Source organism: Odocoileus virginianus, chromosome 3 (genome assembly GCF_023699985.2).
Source record: "Odocoileus virginianus isolate 20LAN1187 ecotype Illinois chromosome 3, Ovbor_1.2, whole genome shotgun sequence".
NCBI lineage: Eukaryota > Metazoa > Chordata > Mammalia > Artiodactyla > Cervidae > Odocoileus > Odocoileus virginianus.
Genome location: NC_069676.1, coordinates 49072423 through 49091291, shown reverse-complemented (window position 1 = coordinate 49091291; position 18869 = coordinate 49072423). Strand labels below are relative to the sequence as shown.

The window sequence follows — 18869 nt, the reverse complement described above, 5'->3', positions numbered from 1 at the left end:
TTAAACATAAGACATGACACCATAAAACTAGAAAAGAGCATAGGCAAACATTCTCTGACATAAATCATACCAATGTTTTCTTAGGTCTGTCTTCCAAACCAACAATAAACAAATGGGACTTAATCAAACTTACAAGCTTTTGCATAGCAAGGGAAACCATTAAAAAAAAAAAAAAGACAACCTATGCAATGGGAGAAGATACTTGCAAATGATGCAACTGACAATGGGTTAATTGCCAAAATGTACAAACAGCTCATACAACAACAAAAAACAGAAACCCCAATCAAAAAATAGACATTTCTTCAAAGAAGATATACAGATGGTCAGTAGGCACTTGAAAAGATGCTCAATGTGACTAATTACTAGAGAAATGCAAATCAAAACTACAAATAAGGTACCACACATCACACCAGTTGGAATGGACATCATTTAAAAGTCTACAAATAACACATAGTGGAGAGGGTGAGGAGAAAAGGGAACCCTCCCATACAGTTGGTAGGAATATAAGTTGGTGGAATATAAGTTGGTGCAGTCACTATGGAAAACAGTATTGATGTTTCTCAGAGAACTAAAAATAGAATTACCATATGATCCAGCAATCCCACCTATCAGCATATATCCAGACAAAATGAAAGCTGCTCAGTCGTGTTGGACTCTTTGTGACCCCCATGGACTACAGCCCACCAGGCTCCTTTATCCATGGAATTCTCTAGGCAAGAATACTGGAGTGGATTGCCATTTCTTTCTTCAAAGATCTTTCCAACCCAGGGATCAAACCCAGATCTCCCACATTACAGGCAGATTCTTTAGCATCTGAGCCACCAGGGAAATATCACCATTCAAAATGATACATGCATCCTTATATTCATAGCAGCACTATTCACAACAGCCAAAACATGGAAATAACCTAAATATGCATTGATAGATGAATGGATAAAGATGTGGTAAATATATACAATGGAATACTACTCAGCCATAAAAAGAAATACCATTTGCAGCAAAATGAATGCAACTAGAGATTAGCATACTAAGTGAAGTAAGTCAGAAAGATGAATATCATATGATATCACTTCTATGTGGAACCTAAAATATGGCACAAGTGAACCTATCTACAAAACAGAAACAGACTCACAGACATAGAGATCAGACTTGTGGTTGCCAAGGGGGATGGGAGGAGGGAGTGGGATGGATTAGGAGTTTGCGATTGGTAGGCACAAACTATTACATTTAAAATGGATAAACAAGGTCCTACTGTATAGTACAGAAAACTATATCCAATTTCCATTATGGTTTATCCCAAAAGAGTATAAAAAAGAATGCATATGTGTGTATAACACTTTCCTGTACAGCAGAGATTGGCACATTATAAATCACCTATATGTTAAAAAAAAAAAAAAAAAAAACACAGAACATAAGATGATCTGCACACTGAAAAACACAAAATACCACTTAGACAAATGAAAGAATCCTTGAGACATTTCATGTTCATGGATTGAAAAATTTAATAGCTACTTTTTCCCAAATTGAAGCTATAGATTCAATGAAACCCTAATAAAAATCCAGAAGCTTTTTTTTTTAAAGTGACAGGATGATAACAAAATTTATTATATAAAATTAAAATATCTAGAATAGCAAAAACAATTTTGAAAAGGAAAACAAAATTGGTGAATACTACCTGATTTCAAGGCTTTATTACAATGCCACAAATATATATGCATTAGAATAAGAGATTCCAGAAATCTATGGTCAAATGATTTTTAAGGAAGGTGCCAAGATTATTTAATGGGGAACTGATAGTGTTCTCAGCAAAATTTTTCAAAGGGACAACTCACTATCCCTTGGGAAAAATATGAAACTTTACCCTTACTTCACATCATATACAAGCATAAACATGAAATGAATTGTAGACCAAACTATAAATGATAAAACTATAAAATTTCTGGAGGAAAATACAGCAGAAAATAATCAGAACTTTCAACAGCCAAAGACTTCTTAAACGGAACATAAGTAATACAATTATAAAAGAAAGAAATTAATAAACTGGGTTTTATCAAAATTACAACTTTGACTCCTCAAAAGATACTATGAAAATGAAAAGTCAGTCTTTAAGACAAGTCACAATAGCCACAAAACATGTGCTAATAACTCAAGATACAGAATATAGTTTTGAAAACTTTCATAACTCAATTTTAAGAAGACAACTCAGTTAGTGAGGAACAAAAGATCCGAACAGTCTTCAGGAAGAAAACATGCAAATAGCTAATAAAGGGACTTCCCTGGTGGCCCAGTGGGTGGGAGGCCACCTGCTAACGCGGGGACACGGGTTCGATCCCTGTTCTGGGAGGATTCTACACACTGCACAGCAGCCAAGCCCGTGTGCCCCACTACTGAGCCCAAGCTCTAGAGCCCATGTGTCTCAACCACGGAAGCCTACAGGCTCCAGGGCCTGCGAGCCACAACTAATGAGCCCCTGTGCTGCAGCCACTGAAGCCCACTCGACCTAGAGCCAGCAAGCCGCAACTACAGAGCCCACATGCTGCAACTACTGAAGCCTGTGAGCCCTAGAGCCCATGCCCCACACAGAGAAGCCACCACAACAAGACGCCCAGGCACTGCAGCTAGAGAGCAGCTTCCACTCTCTGCAAGGAGAGAAAGCCCGGGCACAGCAACAAAGACCCAGCACAACCAAAAATTAACTGATTTTTTAAAAAAGGAAAAGTAGCTAAGAAACACATGAAAAGATGTTCAATATCTTTATTCAACAGGAAAACAAATTAAAGTCACAATGAGAGAGTACTACATACCCACTAGAGTGGCTAAAATTTATAAGTCTGGCAATAGGAAGCATTGGTGATGATATGAAGCATGTGGAACTCTCTTACACTCCTGATGGGAATGTAAAGTGATATCACTGCTTTGAAAACCAGTTTCAAAACTTCTTCGAAAGCTAAATATAAACCTTCTGTATTATATGACCCAGCGATCATGCTTTTAGTTATTTATCCAAGAAATAAAACACACACACACACACACACACACACACACACATATATATTTTACAAAAAAAGGCCTACAAAAAGAGGTTGCTGTGCTATGCTTAGCCATGTCTGACTCTGCAACCCCATGGACTGTACCTGTCAGGCTCTTCTGTCCATGGAATTTTCCAGGCAAGAACACTGGAGTGGGTTGCCATTTCCTATTCCAGGCGATCTTCCTGATCCAAGGATCAAACCTGTGTTTCTTGTGTCTTCTACATTGGCAGGCAGACTTTTTACCTCTCTGCCACCTGGGAAGACCTCTGTGCCACATACAAAAAGACTTGTACAATAAATATTCGTGTAACCTGAATCCAGAACACCACCAAACTGAGACCAACCCAAATGTCCATCAACAGTAAGCGGATACACAAATTGTGATATTTACATAATACAACATGCACATGTGTGCATGCTCAGTCGTGTCCGACTCTGCGACCTCCTGGATGCTAGCTTATCATGTTCCTCTGTCCATGGAATTTTCCAGGTAAGAATACTGAAGGGGGTAGCCATTCCTTTCTCCAGGTGATCTTTCCCATTCAGGGATCAAACCCACATTTCCTGCATTGGCAGGGAGATTCTTTACCACTGAGCCACCAGGGGAGCCTACATGATACAATACTGCTAGCAATAAAAAGGAACAAGCTTGTCTCGTGCATCCAACCTGGGCTGGTGATCTGTTTCACCCTTGACAGTATACTTGTTTCAATGCTATTCTCTCAGAACATCCCACCCTCGCCAGAGGGATGGGATGGGGAGGGAGGTGGGAGGGGGGTTCAGGATGGGGAACACATGTAAATCCATGGCTGATTCATGTCAATGTATGGCAAAAACCACTACAATACTGTAAAGTAATTAGCCCCCAACTAATAAAAATAAACGGAAAAAAAAGGAACAAGTTACCAGTACATGCAACAATATGAATCAATTCCAAAAATATGTTGAGCAAAAGAAGGCAGATACAAATGAGTACATGTTGCAGGATTCCTTTAGATAAAATTCTGCAGTGACAGGAAGCAGATCAGTATTGGCCTGGAGCCGGGGATGTGAGGATCTGATTCTGAAGGAGCATGAAGGAACTTTCTAATGTTATAGAAATGTTCTATATTTTGATTATAGCAGTGGTCACACAGGTATAACTATCTGTCAAAATCCACCTTGGCTGTGTAATTTTAAAAGGTACATTATATACATATACACACACACACACATATAATATTGCAATGAAATAAGCAAAGTGCAAGAGTACATACAGTCAGCTCTCACTTTGCAAAGTAGTGCAGGACTGTAAAAATGACCATGTAAGCTGAAACTGTGTAGTGACCTTAATAAACTATGTGGGGAGATATGATTATTCCATGACCTTTACAATTTTTAAAATGAAAACATTAAAGAATCCCTTGTAGGGACATTAAACAGCAATATTTAATTACCACATCATAATCTAAAACACTAGAACCACTGAGAATTAAAGGGCTTTATTTCTTAATAAAAATCTTATCAGACTTCCCTGGTGGTCCAGGGGTAAAGAATCTGTCTGCCTACACAGGGGACATGGGTTCTATCCCCGGTCTGGGAAGATTTCACATGCTCTGGGGCAACTAAGCCTATTCGCCACAACTACCAAAGCCCAAGTGCCCTAGAGCCTGTGCTCCACAACAACAGAAGCTACCACAAGAGAAAGTCCATGCACAGCAACGAAAACCCAACACAGCCAAGAAACAAAAACTTATCGAGAGGAGTTTGAAGATGGTTTGGCTTCTTCTCATCCTATAACTTACAGAGCAAGCATCTTTTCCATGCCTTGCCCAACTGTCATACACCTTTTAATGTTTGGATCAACTTTCAATGTTATATGTATCCTTTGAGCTTTCAAAGTCAAAAGTATATCTCTGAGAGTTCCTGTAATGTGAACATTTTACTGGTGTCATATTTTTCCTGGAGCATCTTCATTTTTTCATCACAGCCACTTTCCTCACTTGTGTCATTATGTTCATCTTCACTAACTTCCTTTGGCTACACGTCTCTAGACTCTTAAAGGCAACAGTGTCAACATTTCTGTGGTCACCATTTATTCTGTAATTCTATGTTCAATTCAAATTTTACTGAAAGTCTTAACACTTGTTTCTTGGCTGCACTTTCATTTTTGTTGGTCAATTCCTTCCATACATTTTTGTACAATGTCATGTGGTTTTACCACTGGGAGACAGGAAGCCAACACAACTATATGCTCTGCTGTTTGTGCATGAGCTAAATAACAGCTGCATAATGACCGGTCACTACCTGACTGGAAGAAGCCACGTGACTGGTCACTGATCATGGTGCACATTTATTATTTGCAAAGTAATTTGTGGACGAAAGGGTCAGTGGCAAAATTTGTACTTTATGCAGTTACTAAGTTAATATACTATGGAGACCAAAGTTTGAACTGTTTTTAGGAGAATGGTATTATTTCAACTGTGGTAAGTGAAATGTATGTATAATGTAACTGTAAAAAGCCAGGAATGACTGCATAACCTGTTACTTTTTGTGTAAGAAAGAAATAAGAAAACATAAATATATGTTTGGGTTTTTTTGCAAAAAGACACAGTGACTTACGAATGAGCCAGAAGAGATAGAGGAGTGACAATTTCCTGAGTATAACTTAAAACAAATAGTTTTGACTTTAATTATGTAAAATGCTTTACATATTCAAAAATACAAATCAGCACTCATCAATTTTAGAGTGTGGAAAAACTAAAATTGCATGTAAGAGAAACAAATACACTTAATTTTATTTCAAATGAATAACATAACCATATTACAAGTAACTTTGAGCACAGTACTTAGACTGATATAAGCCAGATACCTGGAGGAGGAAATGGCAACTCAATCCAGTATTCTTACCTGGAAAATTCCATGGAGAGGAAAGCCTGGCAGACTACAGTCCATGGGGTCGCAAAGAGTTGGACACAACTGAGCACATATGCACACAAACACACACAAAAGGTCCACATGACAAGAAACTAAGGCAGGACTCTAGCTAACAGCAAGCAAGAAGCTGAGGCCCTCATTCCAGCAACCGCTGAGGAATTAAACCAAATTCAGATTCCTGGTCACAAAATGTTTAAGATAATAAATGTTTGTTAAGTCTTTAAGTCTTGAGCTAATTTGTTACACAGCAATGGGTAACTAATACACTACCCAAAAAGGCCTACTTTAGATATAATCACAGGAAGCATAAAACAAACCAAAATTAAGGGCATTCTATGAATCCATGGCTTATAATTTTTTTTAAAATATCAGCGCAAGACAAAGCAAGGCTGAAGAAATATTTCAGATTAAAGTAAACTAAACTGCAGCTCTGATCCACTGCAGCCTGCTTTGGGACAGATGGTCAAATCCCATCGTGTCACTGCTGCTTCCCTCTCTGGGGTGGCCGGTTGGCCAAAGCTTCTGTCCACAGCTGGGAAGCCACAGCCTGCAGCACTGTTTCCGCTCTAGGATCTTCTAAGTTACTTTTTTAGGCTGTGGTTTGGTGAAAGGAACCAACACATTAACGATGTTTTCCCCCAGAAGCCACCGAATAATTCTTCCTGGCAGGTTTTTGCCTTCCTGTTAGCTGTCTGGTTTTGAAGCCGATGGGAAGAGGCAAGGGTGCGCCCTGGAGACTGGTAGCTTGTCTTGCTCTGGTCTGTGTCCTGAGCATGTGCTATACTTGTTGGACCAGTCGCACACATTTCCACCCCACCCTGGAGCAGCAGCCTTGGTACGTAGGTGTCCCTCCAGTTTGAGCTGGAGTGTTAGGAGAGCCGTCCCTAGTGACCTGTGAAGGGGGACCCCTCTAACAACCTTGTGTCCCAGCCCCACCCTCTCCACATCCCCCCAAACTGCTAGTCCCTGAAGCCTTTAACCAAACGGGAGTGGGTACAGAAAACCTTCTCCTGGCATCTTAGGGCAGCAGGATAAGGGCTGTCCAGGGTGTCCAGCTCTGCTGCTCTGCTGGCACTGAGAAGGTGGGCCGAGCAGAGTTGATCAGATCCTAACTGCCTAAGGCTAAAGACAGAAAGTGGGGGGCCAGGGGTACGCTGGGATCTGCCGGGGTGGGCGGGGGTTGTTGAAGATCCAGGTGGGGAAGGGCCTCACTGGGGCACCCTGGCTGACCTGGGCGGCCACGGCCTCGTGCTCTCCCTGCCCTGTGCAGTATTTATTGCTAAATTATTGTCCAGGAGGGGCGGCACTGGGCCAGGCCCCGGGTATTTATTGCTGTACATAGTGTATGTTTGTGATATATAAGGTTTTCTTTATTTTGTATATGATCAATAAACACCTTTTAAAGAGACAAAAATAAATAAATAAATAAAGTAAACTAAAGAGACATGACAACTAAATGCAATGTGTGAGCTGAGCCTGGACTTGAAAAAATTACTGTAAAGTATGGGTAAAATCTGAATATACAACGTACAGACAATCATATTGTATCAGTGTTAAATGTTCTGATTTTCATTATTGATATTCAATTATCTAAAGAATGTCCTTGTTAGAAAATACATAATGAAGTGCTCAGAAATGAGACATATCTACAAGTTATTCTCAAATGATTCATAAAAATAGTAACATGTACAGACGTAAATAGGCATACACACGTGTACACACACATATGAATGATAAAGAGAGAAATGATAAAGGAAATGTAGCAAAAGACAAAATATTAATAAGTGGGTAGGGGCTTCCCTAATGGTCCAGGGCTAAGACTCCACACTACCAATGCAGGGAGCCCAGGTTCTATCCCTGGTCAGGGAACTAGATCCTGCATGCCACAGCTAGAGATCCCGCACACCCCAACGAAGATTAAAGCTCCCACATCCTACAACAAAGATCACATCCTACAACAAAGCCAAACAAATAAACATTTAAAACCAGTAAGTAGGTAAATCACATACAATTCTTTGTACAATTCTTGCAACCCTTTGGTAAATTTGAAATTATTTCTAAATAAAAAGTTAACAAAAACTTGTTGTGAAGGTACCTATCAAAATTACAAGCCTATTTTTTTTCCTTTGATGCAGCAATTCCACTTCTGAAAAGTTATCCCACAAGTTTACTGCATACATACAAAATAATGTAGGTACAAGGCTATTCAACTCAGCTGTCTGTAATATTTGAAGACTGGAACAACCCATGTATCAATTTATTAACCAGGAGACTGATTAGCAGCACAATAGAACACTAAGCAGCTGTTTAAAAAAAAACTTTTCTATGTATTAATATGAAAATATTTTTCAAGGATACATTGAAGAGTGAAGAAAGCAAGATATAAACAGTGTACAACATGTTATCTCTTTTGTAAGAAAAGTGGGGAAATAAAAACACGTATCCATAATTCACCCGTATTTGTATACAGAAACGCTGAAAGGATACTTAAGAAACGAATTAAGTTTACCTCTACCGTGTTAGGCTGCAGCCTGCAGGTCTATTAGCTCTGCAGTTGCCCAGCTGCGAAAGTGAAGAAAGTCCAGAGACCGTGACAGAGACATCAATAATTTGTTGGACAGGGAATCTTAGAAGTCAGAAGGTCGTGGAACAACACCCCACTGTGAACAGCACACAGCAGGCAGGACTTAACAACAACTTCGCTGCTGCTGCTAAGTCGCTCAGTCGTGTCCGACTCTTAGCGACCCCATGGACTGCAGCCTACCAGGCTCCTCCGTCCATGGGATTTTCCAGGCAAGAGTACCAGGGTAAGGCGCCACTGCCTTCTCCGAACGACTTCGCTACTCACGGAGAATGGAGGTTACCATTTATAAGGGGGGAAATGACGTCAGGTTGGCTTATCAGTTACCAGGGAAACCAGCTGCTGGGGCCGGGGGCAAGAACTTAGTTACTGATTAAACTCTATGAGTAAGACGAGTGGATACACGTGAGTAGGGGGTAAGCGATGTCGGGACTGGTAAAACAGCAGATGGACTGAGCAAGAAAACAGCCGTTCTGAGTGCCCTGATCATACACTCTGCCCCTACATACTCGGCATGACCCTTACAATCTTGGTCCACCCTCTCTTCCAGGATGTCCCTGGGGTCAGGTATGCAGAGGTGCACTGCAACCACACACCACAAATGCAATACTGCAGATAAGACTATCAAGAGTGAGATTCCGAGTATGCCAAAAATAGTCAATTCACCAGGACAGGGGCAAATTCTAGAGCCAAGTGCTCACCAGGTCGATGGAGAAGGAATCTATGGCAGTGTTGTCCTGGTCTAAAGCTTTCATAGCAGAGGAAATACTGTGGGAGTCACTGGGCATACACACAACACTGAGTTTGAATAAGAGCACAGGTCCCACCTGGTGCTGCTGTTAGCATGTCCAGAGCCATCCTGTTTTGAAGGACCACTTGTCTCACTGGTGTCTCCTCAGACAGGAGAGTTACTGCACGTCTAGTATTATTGAAGGCATGTATGTTTAGCCAGTACTTCTACTTGCTACTGTACATCAATAGAGGCATCTCCCTGCACACCCAGCAATCAGACACATTTCACAGTGAGGCCACCGCTATTGCCCAGCCTGTGAACAGACTCCCTCTGCTCGGCCTAGGTATAAAATGTAAGATGTTTAACAGTCACAGTACAGTCACAGTACAGAAAATATCATGACCTTTGAGCAAAATACAAGCAGTAACAACACTGAGATAATACCAGCCCTGCCTGAGTTTTTGGTCTTGGCCTGTCCTCTCTCAGCATCCTCAGCTGTGCTGAGTACTGAAGAGGAGGAATAACAAGACCACAGGTTAATACAGCAGTGCTTTTCTCCAGGAAGTGTCTCTGATTAATTACCTTGGTAGTCTGAGGTGGGGCCAGATAGAAGACAGATGAAATCTATAAGTTCCTTTCTTATTCTATTCCTCACATACCCCGTGGCATATGCAAACCCAAACCACCGGGGACTTAATTGTCAGTCCCAGGGTCATTAAATGACCCTGTGTGTAAATATGTGTTTAACACATTAAAGGGGAGCATTTAATGTGTTCCCCTTGGAGGGAGATCCTGTGGCAAGTGCAGAAAGCAAGTTATTGTCCTGACCAATGGTTGGCAATGGCCCTTCAGTGGTCAGCAGTTGAAATAAGATGGTTCAGGCAGTAATGTGAGTGGCAGATGAAGCTTTACTTGCTTGTCGGCAGCTCACCTCTTGCTCTGCAATCCAGTTCCTAACAGGCCACAGACCACTACCAGTCCACAGCACAGGGCTTGAGGACCCCTGCTCTAAATAAATATTCCTTATGTGAAATAACAATGATTAAGCATCAAGTTGAGACCAACAGTAATTTTTTGGACTTTGCCGTGAGGCTTGTGGGATCATAATTCCTCAGCCAGGGATCAAATCCTCACCCCTTGAAGTGGAAGCCTGGGGCCCTAACCTCTGCACTGCTAGGGAATTCCCAGAAATCAACATTATTAATGGTCATAGAACTTCTTTTGCCCTTGAGGGTATAGAAATTTCCCATATTTTCATGTGGGTAGATTATATGGGTGTATACATGTGCCAAAACTCGAAAATAAGATCCTTGCATTTCACTGTATATAAATAATACTTTGATTTAAAAGGAGATTTAAGAAAATAAAAACATCAGATTCCCCTCATCACCCTCACCTTACCTCCAGATTCATCCCCAACAGTTTACTACTGTGAATACCTGATTATGTTTACTTTCAAGCATTTTTCTGTTTAAGTGAATGTGTGTGCTGTTTGTTTCCACCACAGGGATCATTTTACAATACATACACTGGTCTGCAACTTGCTTTTCCCAGTTAAAAATATCTCAGGGACATCTTTTCAAGTCCTTGTTAAATCTGCAATCTACCTCAATCTTAGTAATTTTCTTTATTTTATGATAGGAAACACATTTACATGTGTTCAAAAATCAAAATAATAAAACAGGTAGAGCACATGGAACTCCACTCAATGGTATGTGGCAGCCTGGATGGGAAGGGAGTCTGGGGAGAATGGATACATGTATATGTATGGCTGAGTCCCTTTGCTGTCCACCTGAAACTATCACAACATTGTTAATCAGTTATACCCCAGTTCAAAATCAAAAGTTTAATTAGAAAAAATAGCATTGGTTCTCACAAAAAAAGAGTAAGATTTCTGCATAGCAGTTAGTGAAGAGAGGAATAATGGGGAAAAAATGTGTTTCAGGCAAAGAAAAAAAAAATGCATCATTCCTGCACCGTACTGGAAAAAGAACATAGTATAGAGCATGAGGGGAAGAGTGCCTTGAAAAAGTTCAAGAGGTAAGCAGGAGTCAGCTCATGCAATAGCATGCAGTCATACATTGGGTATTATTTCCTACAGCAAGGGGAAACCTTTCATAAAAGATTTTAAGAACACATAATCACTTTGTTATGTTTTTATCATACATATACACAAAAAATAAAGAGAAAGTGTTAGTCGCTCAGTAGTGTCTGACTCTTTGAGACCCAATGGATGTAGCCCGCCAGGTTCCTCTGTCCATGGAATTCTCCAGGCAAGAATACTGGAGTGGGTAGGAAATTTTTGGAGGTGATAGAAATTTGTGGCATTGGTTGTGATGATGGTTTCACTAGAATATACTTATCTCTAAGCTCACCAAGTTGTATATATTAAATAAGTACAACTTTTTATATCTCAATAGTAAAGTCATTTTTAAAATGGTGACCATATGTCCAACCACACTGAATATCTGCACTTGGATGTTTCTCAGATTCTTAAACTTAACATGCTTACAACTCAACTCTCGATTTCTCTGAGCCTTCCACATATGACTAAATGGTACTTTGTGCATCCAGTTCCTTAATTCAGAAACCTGGAAATGACTCTCATGTCCTCCTTTTCATCCTCTGTACTCAGTCAACAGTATTTCATTGAGAATCTATCATGTGCCAGGTGACAAGATTAGTTCAGTTAAGACTGTAACAATAAACAAAACAGTCCCTTGCCCTTCAGGAGTTTACATCTCACCCACTCCATTATTGTCTTGTTGAATATGTTTCCTAAATACATCTCCAATCTACCCAATTTATATCTACAACCTTCTCTTGAATGCAGTCCAGCATCATTTCTTACCAGGAACAGTCTGTCATCTGCTCTCCCTACTTCCATTTATAACCCTCATAAATCAATTCACCATACAGCAATCAGAGTAATCTTTTAAAAACTGAAGTCATAGCTTGTCTCTGCCTTTTATAAAATCTTTCAACAGCTCCTAAGTACAAGGTTACTTTAAAAGTATCTCACTGGGTGAAACAGATCACCAGCCCAGGTTGGATGCATGAGACAAGTGCTCGGGCCTGGTGCACTGGGAAGACCCAGAGGGATAGGGCGGAGAGGGAGGTGGGAGGGGGGACCGGGATGGGAAATACATGTAAATCCATGGCTAATTCATTTCAATGTATGACAAAAACCACTGCAATGTTGTAAAGTAATTAGCCTCCAACTAATAAAAATAAATGGAAAAAAAAAGTACAGAACAAAAAATGTGACTAAACCAAAGTGCTTCTAATAAAATTCAGATCACCTTTTAAAAAATAAATAAATAAATAAAAGTATCTCACTTATTTTCCATTTCTAGACTCCGTAGCCCTTTTTAATTGCTTACCTTTTTTCTTTTTTTAAGTCCTTTACTATTCCCTCTGGCCAACAATTTCTTCTTTAATCTCCTTACTACCTAGCTAATTTATATGCATCCTTCAGACAGCATGCTAAGAATTATTTCCTGATAGAAGATTTACTGACACTACAAACCAGAATAGGCTTCTCTATTACAAGCTCTCTTAGCACCCTGCTTTTCTCCTTGGTGGCATATATCAGACTTGTAAAAGTTTGTATCTTAGAATGGGGGCCCATTAATGCAGAAATCATAATGGCCTTGTTTATTGCTGCATCCTTGACACTTAGGACAGTGCCTTGCATTATAGTAGGTGGTTAATAAACATTTGTTACAGAAATGAATGAATAATCAATCCACTACTAGTCTAAGGGCAGACACTAGTGTTTTCTCTAGTTTGGGGTGGACTCTTCCAACCTGTTCTTGCAGAAAAGGGGAAGGGTGAACTTACATAGAGGTGGTTTAAGCTTATACTATATTCTCTTACATTATATTCTCACACGATAAGAGAATAGAGCACACCTCTTGCTTTTCAGAAGCATGTGCAATATACAAAATCAAGTTTTTCTATAAACGAGCAACAACCAGAAAATGAAACAAGAAATACATTGTACAATAATATCCCAAACCATCGTTACCATCTTTCTAAATTCCATATATATGTGTTAGTATACTGTAATGGTCTCAATGTGTATAAATAAAGATATACAAGACCTAAAACATTGATAGAACTTAAGACCTAAATAAACAGAAATATGAGATATATACTATCCACCTGGATTTCAAGTCTCAACATTGTTAAGATAACCCCTCCACCAGTAGATTTATAGATTCAAGGCAATCAATCCCCTGAAGGCTTTTCCTCTATGGAAAATGACAAGACAATTTTAATTTATGTGGACAGGCAAAGGGCTAAGAATAGTCAAAACGGCACTGAAAAAGGAGAAAAAACCTGGGAGACTTACTTACCTGACGTCAAGACTTATAAAGCTAGAATAATCAAGCCAGAGTGGTACTGGCAAAGGCATAGGCAGATCAATGACATATGATGGAGAAACTAGAAACAGACCCACATATATCGATCAAATGATTTTCAACAGGGGTGCCAAAGCAATTCAATAGGAAAAGGGAAATCTTTTTGACAAATGATGCTGGAAAAACTGGACATCAGTATGGGAAAAAAGAACCTTGACCCCTACCTCACTGAATCACTGCCTCATACCACATATGCAAAAATCGACTTTAAATAAGGTAAATAGAAGAGTTAGTAGGTATCAAATATGTGCCCTCTGTTCACCAGGAATATTCATTGCCTTCTCTAACATACTGCCAGAACAATGTTAAACAAGGTAAATCTAGTATATAAAGTGACACATATTGTTGAAATGTTTGCCTTTTCTTGGTTTTCAAGCTTTAGCAAATTTTTCAGGTAAGCATCAGAATCCAGTTTGAAGATGCCAAATTATCTGATTTGTTGAATTCCTTTTAGAAACCAATAGCTAAGCAGAATTTATAATAAAAGAACATATCTTGGACAACAGAATCCACACCAACAAGGAACTCTACTGTGACTAAAAATCAGACACACTCCAATGCATCTTCCTCCTAATATTCTCTTTCTGCTTACTTACCAGTAATCCTCCTTTCACTTTTTTCAGAGCTTCCATATTATCCATTTTACCTATTTTCACTTTCCAAAGGTAACTATTTTCCTGTGTGTGGTTGTGGTTGTTCTATTTCAGACCACAAGCTTCCAAAAAACTTGCAGTATTAATATAACGGGGAGTTTTACTTGCAAATGTTATTATATAATTCTTGAATTGTTTATAATCTGCAAGTTTGGTAAAATGGTATGCTACCATTATTTGGATCCATTTGTATAATTACCAGGTCACAAGGAACAGTCTTGATTTGGTATTCTGCATTAGCTCAAATTCGCTTGAATTATTTGAATCTGTCACAGTGGAGTAGGAGATATGGCCACTGGGTCCCAGACTGGGGTGTGAGACGCAGACTTGGGCAATGGAGGTGCCAGGAGGGCTGTTTGCATCCACGTGGACCATGTACAAGGCCTGAGGGAAAACTGGCACATTGTTGACACCGCCAGCTGCTGTGCTGCCAGATGCTTCTTCTGGAGGAGAGTGGTGGCTTACTTTGGTCAGGCAGCTGCGATGGTGACATTGTACTCCAGGGTTTGCTCCCACTCTAGGGCCCCATCCATGACAAGCTTATAGCAATTACTGGTGGAAGATTCAATTCTAAAAGTGCATTTTCTTGTACCAGACACGTGACCTCCCTGTTTTCTCCTGAATCTGGATTCTGTGTTTTAAAACAGAGCAATTACTATCTGAGGGGCAGAATCTTCAAGAATTACAAAAATAGCTCTTTCCAGCCAGCGCCGAGCGATGGGCATCTCTCGGGACAACTGGCACAAGCGCCGTAAGACCGGGGGCAAGAGAAAGCCCTACCACAAGAAGCGGAAGTATGAGCTGGGACGCCCCGCTGCCAACACAAAGATTGGCCCCCGCCGCATACACACAGTCCGTGTGCGGGGAGGCAACAAGAAGTACCGGGCCTTGAGGCTGGACGTGGGGAACTTCTCCTGGGGCTCGGAGTGTTGTACACGCAAGACAAGAATAATCGATGTTGTCTATAATGCATCCAACAACGAACTGGTCCGTACCAAGACCCTGGTGAAGAACTGTATTGTGCTCATCGACAGTACACCGTACCGACAGTGGTACGAGTCCCACTATGCACTGCCCCTGGGCCGCAAGAAGGGGGCCAAGCTGACTCCTGAGGAGGAAGAGATTTTAAACAAGAAATGATCCAAGAAAATTCAGAAGAAATACGATGAGAGGAAAAAGAATGCGAAAATCAGCAGTCTTCTAGAGGAGCAGTTTCAGCAGGGCAAGCTTCTTGCATGCATCGCTTCAAGACCAGGCCAGTGTGGCCGAGCAGATGGCTATGTGCTAGAGGGAAAAGAGCTCGAGTTCTATCTGAGGAAGATCAAGGCCCGGAAAGGCAAATAAACCCTCTTCCCTCCTGTCTTAGCTCATCTAATAAAGGCGTATACTGTTCTAAAAAAAAAAAAAAAAAAGAATTATAAAAATAGAAATAAAAACTATCTCTGGGGGAATTCTCTGGTGGTCCAGTGGTTAGGATGCTGAGCTTTCACTGATGAGGTTGAGGGTTCAATGCCTGATTGGAGAACTAAGATCCCACAAGCCACCAGGTATGGCAAAAAAAAAATCTCCAGTACTTTGTGGTCATCATCTAGAATTTTTATTTCAACGATGCTGGGAAATCAATCCACCCTCCCTGCCCTTACACACACACCCTCATTCCTTCCTTTCAGACCATGGAATACTCTTTAATCTCTTCATATTCCAATTTACTTGAAGTTTTCATTTCTCCTCTACTATGATGAAGGCCAAACTGGATATGGGTATCCTGGGCTCCACAAGCATTCCTGATCTCTACTTTGATGCCCTTGTCCAGGTCAGCAGCCCTCAGTCTCAGCACAGAGATGCCCAGGGGCATATCTTCTTAAAGGCTGACTCTGTATACATTCTGGCTGAAATTGGAAGTTGGGAGGTTGTAGTTGGTGTTGACCACCGGTGTTGGGATCTGGGCAGCTCTGCTTCTGGTGCTTCTTGCTATTTAATGCTGTCAAGACTAAGTGATTCAACCTCTGCTTTTCTCAGGCTAGTGACTTCTCTAACAAATTCAGTCTATTTGTTTCCACTGTTGGTCTCTCACTTCGAAGACAAATACACAGTTGCTGCTAGGGTGATAATTTTGCAAGAGAATTGCTTTCAACATTAGGATCTTTTGCAGGAACTATGGCAAATCTTGCTCCAGGCTGAGTCAACTAACATATTTAACTCAACAGCATTCCTGCTGAACTGGGGAGTATTATCATTTATATTTTCAATATATTAATGTGAAAAACATTAAAAGAATTTTCAACTACAGTTTATAATGTATGATACAAAATGTAGTATGTGGGCATATCGGCTCCAGGTCCATCCCCACTTTCTTCACCTCAAGTGAGGTATTCTTTTTCCACATTAACCTGCAACTTCTGAGCCCATTAATTCTGGACAACCAGCCCCAGAGGTTTTGCAAGGTCTGATTAGGAAAGCCACCCAGAGGAAACATAATGGGATCTCCTGTTTATCTGTTTCCACATGGGCTGACAGCAGGATTCTGGGTCTCTGCTCTAGAACTGCAAACTGAAGAAATCAGAGGCAGAGGTTCTGAACAGTTGAGAGCAAACAGAAAAAGCTGTTTCTCACTGGAATCTGCGAGCTGAAAGGCAGTAACACAGTTTTACTTGGGCAATTAAATATTCTTGGAGATTTATATTCTCAATGACTCCAGCATATGCAGTCATAGTGATGACTTCTTTTTATTTCTTCTTGTCATTTAAAAATATTATTAGGTTGAGTCTTTCTTTTTATTTATTTTTAGTGTTTTTCCTCTTTATTTTTTGGTGGGGGAAAAGACTCTACTTTTTTCATATACACAGTCTCAGGATGAACTACTGGCTGGATCTTCAGTTGTAAACATATAGAAAGCTTTTAGGAAGTTTCACAATATAGAAATCTTATGGATTATGTCATCTATTTTGAAAATTTAATTAATCTCCAATTCCTTAGCTTTATATAGATAGATCAGAGAGTTGGCTCTTTTTAGGAGTTTGATGTAGAAGGAAAGCACAAGTAAAATGGGTTTTGCATTATGATTTTCTCCCAGGATACTACTCTCTAGTCACTGAATTCAAGCCTTTTATTATTTAGAAGGTGTACAAACTACTGTGTGATATTTTTCAGAGAACTAAAGATGAAATAAGAAATTACACTTGTTCTCAATGATTATTAAACATCTTTTCATGGCTTCTCTTGGAGAAATTGTGGAAATACTGATTTCTTTTTACATATAGATAAATTATTTTACCTGCCCTATGGTCCATCTGATGGCAATTTCATCACATTTTCCTGAGCCAGAGATCTTCCAATTTGGTATCCAGAAATCTTGTCCTCTCTCAAAGATTTTTTTCAGTTATCTTTGCCATTGGCCATTTTTTCCTATCAGTGCCTTTAAATGTATCCTGAAGACTGTGCTCTATTATTGATAAATTTTCATTAGGTATGGTTTCCTAAAAATGAGCGTAAAAACTCTAAGTGTAATATTAGAGTGTAAAATCTCTTTCCTAAAATATACAGCCATTAGTTTGATCAACATCCTTTCACTATTATGTGACTGCTTAAAATTTTTTAAAAATAGCTTTGTTGGGATATATAATTGATATATGAAGAGTGGCACATATTTAACATAAAGGCATTTACTTTTTTGAACTTGGTATCTTGCATGAGGAAAAAGCAGATTTTTCACCAAAACTAATCAATTTATGATCACAGTTATATTCTGTTAAACGTAACTGAGAAAACTGTATTACAATCCACTCATTTATCATTAGTCTTTTAATGCCATTTAAAATAATCTATGAGATGAGTAGTCTCAGTAAGTTGTACAGACTCAGCAAGGATCCTAGGCCACTGCTGCTTCAAGGAAGATAATATCTCTTATAGAATGGAAGTCAAGGAAGAATGTCTGCTGACAGATTACAGTTCAATTTTAGGTGCTATAAAATAGTGGAACTACAACTTTTAAGTGGTAGTTGAACACTTTGATTAACTTAAAAGATTAAGTGAATGCATATCCACTTTCCATATAACACAGAGGAAGATAAAAGTTCTTTACATAATTTCATTACTGAAACCAGAAGAAATATAAACATCCAAACCTACTGCTCAATTACTCTAAAAAACCAATCAACAAATATCCCAATTATCTATCAATCCTAAATTATCAACAAATAACCTAAAGCTAAGATTGATATTTTGTGCAGCTATTAACTTAAATTCTCAGGTGGCCAAAGCCAAATAACTCCAGCTCTCAGATTTCAGTGATCCATTTTCCACTTAAATCATCCTGGCAATTCTACTGGAGTAAATTGGTCCTTAGATAAGATCCTTGTTTAAGTAAAACCACAGTTCAGACAGAGCAAACTTAACACTCATAAAATTGTCTCATCAAAAACAATCCTCCCTCTATCTTTTACAACTTTAAACAGGGTCTTCTCAATCAAGAATGTGCCTAAGCATTTAAGATTTTTACAGCAGCTTTCATAAACTTCTTAGAAAAGT

At 39.6% G+C, this 18869-nt stretch overlaps 1 protein-coding gene and 1 pseudogene across 17 annotated transcripts in view; one reads left to right on the top strand and one right to left on the bottom strand.

Annotated features, from left to right (window-relative positions):
* Positions 1-18869, bottom strand: part of LOC110143238 (protocadherin gamma-C4) — a 180480-nt gene that overhangs the window by 61862 nt on the left and 99749 nt on the right. The window lies entirely within an intron of this gene.
* LOC110143280 (small ribosomal subunit protein eS8 pseudogene) lies at positions 15060-15757 on the top strand (annotated as a pseudogene).